The 6,672-nt window shown below is 50.9% G+C and overlaps 1 pseudogene; it reads left to right on the top strand.

Annotated features, from left to right (window-relative positions):
* Positions 1-3,623: 3,623 nt before the first annotated feature.
* On the top strand, positions 3,624-5,260 carry LOC123130083 (leucoanthocyanidin dioxygenase 2-like; annotated as a pseudogene).
* The last annotated feature ends 1,412 nt before the right edge of the window (positions 5,261-6,672 follow it).

The raw sequence follows: 6,672 nt of genomic DNA on the forward strand, positions 1-6,672 counted from the left end.
ACTGAATTCCTCGCATCGTTGGAGTCCTCGGCCACCATTGGCCTTGAGGATCTCCACTATGGTGACTCGTTTTTCGATCATGCGGCCACCCATGACACGGAGTATGCCGAGGAGACCGAGGACGAGGTGGTGGAGGTGACCGAATCAAGCATCAAGGCCGCAAGGACTCATACCCAAAACTACAACTAAAAGGAGGACCTTGCACTTTGCGATGCTTGGTGTGCCATCTAATGGATTCCACGATGTTTTGGGAGAGGATCACCGACTTCTACAACTCCCTCGTAGATGTGCGATCAAGCCATACATAAGGTTCGCTTGGGCATCGTTGGAGCCGTACACAAGGTTCGCTTGGGTTCGTTTGGTGCATGCTAAAGATTGGCTCGATCCACAACATATACATGCTATGTTTGTGATGATTTTGAATCAAACATTGTGCTTGAAGAGATGTCTTTTGGATGAACTTCGCATGTTTAAATTTGAAAAACATGGTGATGAAACTTTATGTTATGACGTTTATTGCTATGCATGTTCTAATTTGAATGTTTTTAAGATATGTATTGTGTTTTTTTTTTGAAGTTGATACGGCTAGGATACAAAATCTAGACAATTTTATTTTTATCCCACTAACTTTTTGGGGATCGTCTAGCCGCGGCCACTATTAGTGGAGTAAATTTTTAGTTCACTAACTTTACTCGGCCGTTTACTCTTGTAAGATTTATGGGTTCGATTAGAAATGCTCTAACGAAATGATCATTAGACCTATTTTATTATTTTTCAGTACACTTGCAGGGTGGAGATAGCTTAATTGCTTAGAGTATTGCTTGAATTTCGATGGATGGGGTTTTTAGAGTTCTTCTAGTTTACTATATAAAATTTGAGTCGAGGAGCCAGGACTAAAGAATTCAGATGTTCTCTCCCCTCTCTTATAAAATCTTGCCTACATGATACCTTTTGCGGTTTGTTGGAGCTCATGTCCTATAATTACATATTCATGATGTATTAGTATTTTATTTGGGAATTCTGAATTTGGGATACGTTTGTACTTTATAATCATTTTTGTGATATATGAACAAGCCACAGGTGGCACCCCTGATATAAAGAAAGTGAAAATCTAGCAAGTTTGTGTGCCTATATATTAACCGAACGACTTTCATACAAAAAATTGCAGGTGAAATTAGCTGTCCTAGCTTGTATCTCCTCAATGATGGCCCCATAGCGTCCTCTGCTGCCATTTTTCAGGTCCTGTATTGCTTGTTTTGCATATGACGAGATAACAACGTTCTGTACTCCCAGATCCTCTTCCAATGTTAATGCTTCCCAGCATGCAATGATTTCCAAAGTGGCTGGATCCTGCATGCCGTATATGAGCAGGGAAGAACTATCCATGTGGTTCCCTTGGTCATCCCGGCAAACAGCCGCTGCTGTCCCTGTAGACCGCGCCACACCTGCATCCACATGTATCTTCGTGAATTTTGGGGGCGGCTCTTGGGGATGATATATAATATATAAGTGTGCAAATATTTATTTGATTATATTATAATCATTGGGCCCACTATACCGGATCGCACTAGGTCCCCTGAAATGCCAGGGCCGGCCCTGGTCGCTACTCTCCTCTCCTTCGGCGCGCGCGTGATGAAAACATCAAACAATGAGAGCATCTCCAACAGTCGCGCGAAACAAGCGCCGCGTCGCAAATTTGGCCATTTTAGCGCGCGCGCAACATGCCGGGTGTCTCCAATGGGCGCGCAATAACCGCGCGCATTGTATAAGGAGTTGGGCGCGCTGTTCGATTCGCTATCTCGCACGGTGTATTTGGGGCGCCCGCTTCCGCGCTGTGCACACTTGAGCGCTTGCGCCGCACTCTCTCCTCCCCGCCTCCTATGCCCCGCGCGCGCCGGCGCCGGCGAACTGCACCCCATGGATGCACGCGCCGGCACCCCGCGCACCCGATCCTATAGCCGCGACCCTTCCACCGCCGCCGCCGCAAACCCTAGCGCGGGTGGGCGTTGGCCTCGCCTCCGCCGGAGCTCCTCCGACCATCGGCCTCGCACGCGGCCTCTTCATGCCGTTGCGGATAACCTCGGCGGCGGGTGGTGTCGTGCCGGCGCCGCCCCGAGCCGCCCCCCCCCCCCCCCTCAAAGCTCCCCAATGTGGCGCGGACGAAGAAGGGCAAGGCATCGGCGAAGAAGAACAAGGCGACGGACGGCTCCGGCACCTCGAAGGCGAGGAGGAAGAAGCTTGCAAGGCGTGTGACGGGCGCGGCGGCTATCGAAGCGCCGACGAGCTCACTCGTTGAGCCGGCGGCCGACGCGCACAATATGTTTGACGAAATGCCCCCAAGGTAAGAAAATTCAACGTTTCTTTTCTTGTTATTTTTTGAATGCATTCATATAGATAGCTTATTCGCATTGTTCAAAAAACTTTGTAGTCTCAGCGATGATGCATACATGTCAACTGTGGGTGTTGGCTTCAATAATTCGCATTGGTCTCAAACCAATGACATGCATTTCGAAGACCATGAGTTTGAAGTGGACGAGGAGGGTGAGAGGATTGTCGATGCGCCGAAAGGAAGAGCGGGCAATTACACCAACGCCGAGGACATCTTACTATGCAATACTTGGTTGCAAGTGTCGAGGGATCCATCCGTTGGAGGTGATCAAAGTAGAGATGCTTATTGGGGACAGATGAAAGAACACAATGTTCAGAACGTTAGTGGAATTGACCGCTCCGAGAGATCACTTCGGCCATGGGCGGAATGTATTTCGATGTGCCTCCTCACACACATTCCCATGAAGGTGCCGTTGAAGATCTTGCCAACACCGTCGGAGCTTCACGTGATGCGGTGCGCGATGAGGAGAGGGAGGAAGAATCATCTTCGGAGGAGGCAGAATCGTCTTCCGAAGATGAGGACGAAGACGAGGAGGAGGATTGATGTGTCTTTCGTTTGTGTCTTGAACTTGGTTTGCATTTTGAACTTGGTTGGATAAACTTGTGGGCATGAACTTTTATTTATCAATTTATTTGTGTGAAAATTTATATGTCATGTTCATTACATTTTGAATGTTTTCAAATTCATTTTGTGTCCAAAATGCCATATATGCAATGCCCCGGCGAGTCACGCGTGCTGCTGGAGCGGCGCGCGTTGCATTTTAGCGCGGCTGTTGGAGCCAGCGCTGGCGGCCGCGCAAAACCAGACGAACGACGTGCCGCAAACTAGTTTCTAGTGCGCGGCGCGTAGCGCGGCTGTTGGAGATGGTATGAGCTTTAGGGTTCTTTGGTTGCTACTATTTTTCTTTTTTGCTACTTGTCTAGGGAAGGAAGAAAACAGTTATCTCTTTTGAAGGGAAGCAAAAAAAAAAGTGCAGGTTGAAACATGAGGCTAGGGCCTACATGAGGTGCAGCCCAGCGTGACAGCATCTCGTGTCGGCATCGATATCACAGCACGCACTGTTTCTGCTAAGGAGATTACAGTTTGGTAGCACAAAAAAACAAAAAATGGAGTTGGACGATAGCATGCAGCATGTGCGTGCGTGTGGTTGGAAGCGAAATCTGCTCTGCTTTTGGCGCGTGATGGAAAGTTGGAGCTAACCACCTAACCAAAACCAAGCCATGGATTCTTCTCATCTCTCATCTACTATAAGTAAACCATCCATGAACTCCATCGATTCTCGTCGCAACTAATCCGATCACCAAGTGATAGCATACCTCCGGAGGAGGAAGAAGAAGAAGAAGAATCAAACTGCGATGGCGCGGGTGGAGGCGCTGAGCATGAGCGGCGCGACGGCGATCCCGGCGGAGTACGTGCGGCCGCAGGAGGAGCGCCAGGGCCTGGGCGACGCCTACGCCGAGGCGGCGGCCTGCTGGTCCGCGGCGGGCTCCCCTCGAATCCCCATCGTCGACGTGGCCGCCTTCGACGCCGCGGACCCGGCCTCCCCAGCCAGCCTTGCCGTCGTTGACGCCGTGCGCGCCGCCGCGGAGGACTGGGGCGTCATGCACCTGGCCGGCCACGGCATCCCGGAGGACCTCATCGATGCACTGCGCGGCGCCGGCACGGGGTTCTTCCGCATGCCGATCGAGGACAAGGAGGCCTACGCCAACGACCCGGCGGCGGGGAGGTTGGAGGGGTACGGCAGCCGGCTCGCCGGATCCGCCGGCGAGGACGGGAAGAGGGAGTGGGAGGACTACCTGTTGCACATGCTCCACCCCGACGCCCGCGCCGACCACGCGCTCTGGCCGGCGCACCCGCCCGAGTACGTGCCCGTCACCAAGAGCTTCGGGGAGCACGTGAGCGCGCTCTCGTCCCGGCTCCTCGCCATCCTCTCCCTCGGGCTCGGCGTCCAGGCCGGCACCCTCGAGCGCCGCCTCCGCCTCACCTCCGGCGAGGCCCAGGTGGAGGACGACCTGCTGCTGAAGCTCAAGATCAACTACTACCCGCGGTGCCCGCAGCCGGAGCTGGCCGTGGGCGTGGAGGCGCACACCGACGTCTCCGCGCTCTCCTTCATCCTCACCAACGGCGTGCCGGGCCTGCAGGTCCTCCGTCCCGGCGACGGCCAGACCTGGGTCACCGCGCGTGACGAGCCGGGCACGCTCGTGGTCCACGTCGGCGACGCGCTGGAGATCCTCAGCAACGGGCGCTACACCAGCGTGCTCCACCGCGTGCTCGTCAACCGGCAGGCTGTGCGAGTCTCCTGGGTCGTCTTCGCCCAGCCGCCGCCCGACTCCGTGCTGCTGCGCCCGATGCCGGAGCTCGTCCAAGGGGATGGCGCCGAGACGCCGCGCTTCGAGCCGCGCACCTTCAGGCAGCAGCTCGAGCGCAAGGTCCTCAAGAAGACGAATGATCAACAAGAGGACGAGGTTAAGAAGCAGCCGGTCGCCGCCGGTCGTCGGCGAGGAGGAGCACATGGTCGTGAAGAAGGAGCAGAGTGAACCAGAAGAGGAGGCCAAGATTGGAGAGGCACCGCTGACAGCTAACCTAGTAGTAGAAGTTAACTAACTAACTAAATAATGAATTGATCCAGTTTCTCTCAGAATTGCCATTTCATTTTTTTTACAATTCCTAGCTAAATAATGTTTAGTTAGCTATGAATCGTAAAAAAATTGGAGTGACAATTCTGGAAAAATTGCCAAAAAAACTGGTCGTATATGAAACGCAAAGCAAAGCCAAACCACAATACACAGCTGCTTCGCCAAAACATAAATACAAATCATCTCGGCAATGCAAGAACCCAAAGGTTGCACTAGAACCTAAATAAGGTGGCATCATCAGCCAGCCAACACAGTCCTGTCTTCATCGGAAACCACCCTTTGCCTTCGACACATCATCATCTTCTTCGCTGCCTTCGGGTTGGCCTGCACCAAACCCACACACGTGTTGATTTTTGTTTGGTGCATCTCGGCTTCCCACGGATCCATCTCTCTTTTGAACATAACACGGTTCTTAAAGCATCACTGGGCCTGGCCCATTGGGAACGGCCGAATCGGCAGTTTCCAGAGAGCCAGGCCCGAGCGATGCTTCGAGGCGCACGTGGGTGGCTCTCTGCAGACGTGTGTCTCGAGTTAATCCCCCCCCCCTCTCTCTCTCTCTAATCCTCAATCCCCTGAGCGAGCTGCTGGTTGCTACCACTTGAGCACTTGGATTGGTTTTCCCTTGAAGAGAAAGGGTGATGCAACAAAGTAGCGTAAATATTTCCCTCAGTTTTTGAGAACCAAGGTATCAATCAGTAGGAGGCTACGCGCAAGTCCCTCGCACCTACACAAAACAAATAAATCCTCGCAACCAACGCGATAAGGGGTTGTCAATCCCTACACAGTCACTTACGAGACCGAGATCTGATAGATATGATAAGATAATATTTTTTGTATTTTTATGATAAAGATGCAAAGTGTTGGAAGATTAATATGATGGAAGATAGACCCGGGGGCCATAGGTTTCACTAGTGGCTTCTCTCAAAAGCATAAGTATTTTATGGTGGGTGAACAAATTATTGTTGAGCAATTGATAGAATTGAGCATATTTATGAGAATATCTAGGTATGGTCATGTATATAGGCATCATGTCGAGACAAGTAGACCGACTCCTGCCTGCATCTACTACTATTACTCCACACATTGACCGCTATCCAGCATGCATCTAGAGTATTAAGTTCATAAGAACAGAGTAACGCTTTAAGCAAGATGACATGATATGGAGGGATAAATTCATGCAATATGATAAAAACTCCATCTTGTTATCTTCGATGGCAACAATACAATATGTGCCTTGCTGCCCCTACTGTCACTGGGAAAGGACACCACAAGATTGAACCCAAAGCTAAGCACTTCTTCCATTGCAAGAAAGATCAATCTAATAGGCCAAACCAAACTGATAATTCGAAGAGACTTGCAAAGATAACCAATCATACATAAAAGAATTCAGAGAAGATTCAAATATTGTTCATAGATAAACTTGATCATAAACCCACAATTCATCGGTCTCAACAAACACACTGCAAAAGAAGATTACATTGAATAGATCTCCACAAGAGAGGGGGAGAACATTGTATTGAGATCCAAAAAGAGAGAAGAAGCCATCTAGCTAATAACTATGGACCCGAAGGTCTGAGGTAAACTACTCACACTTCATCGGAAGGGCTATGGTGTTGATGTAGAAGCCCTCCGTGATCGATGCCCCCT

This window comes from Triticum aestivum, chromosome 6A (assembly GCF_018294505.1).
Source record: "Triticum aestivum cultivar Chinese Spring chromosome 6A, IWGSC CS RefSeq v2.1, whole genome shotgun sequence".
Lineage (NCBI taxonomy): Eukaryota > Viridiplantae > Streptophyta > Magnoliopsida > Poales > Poaceae > Triticum > Triticum aestivum.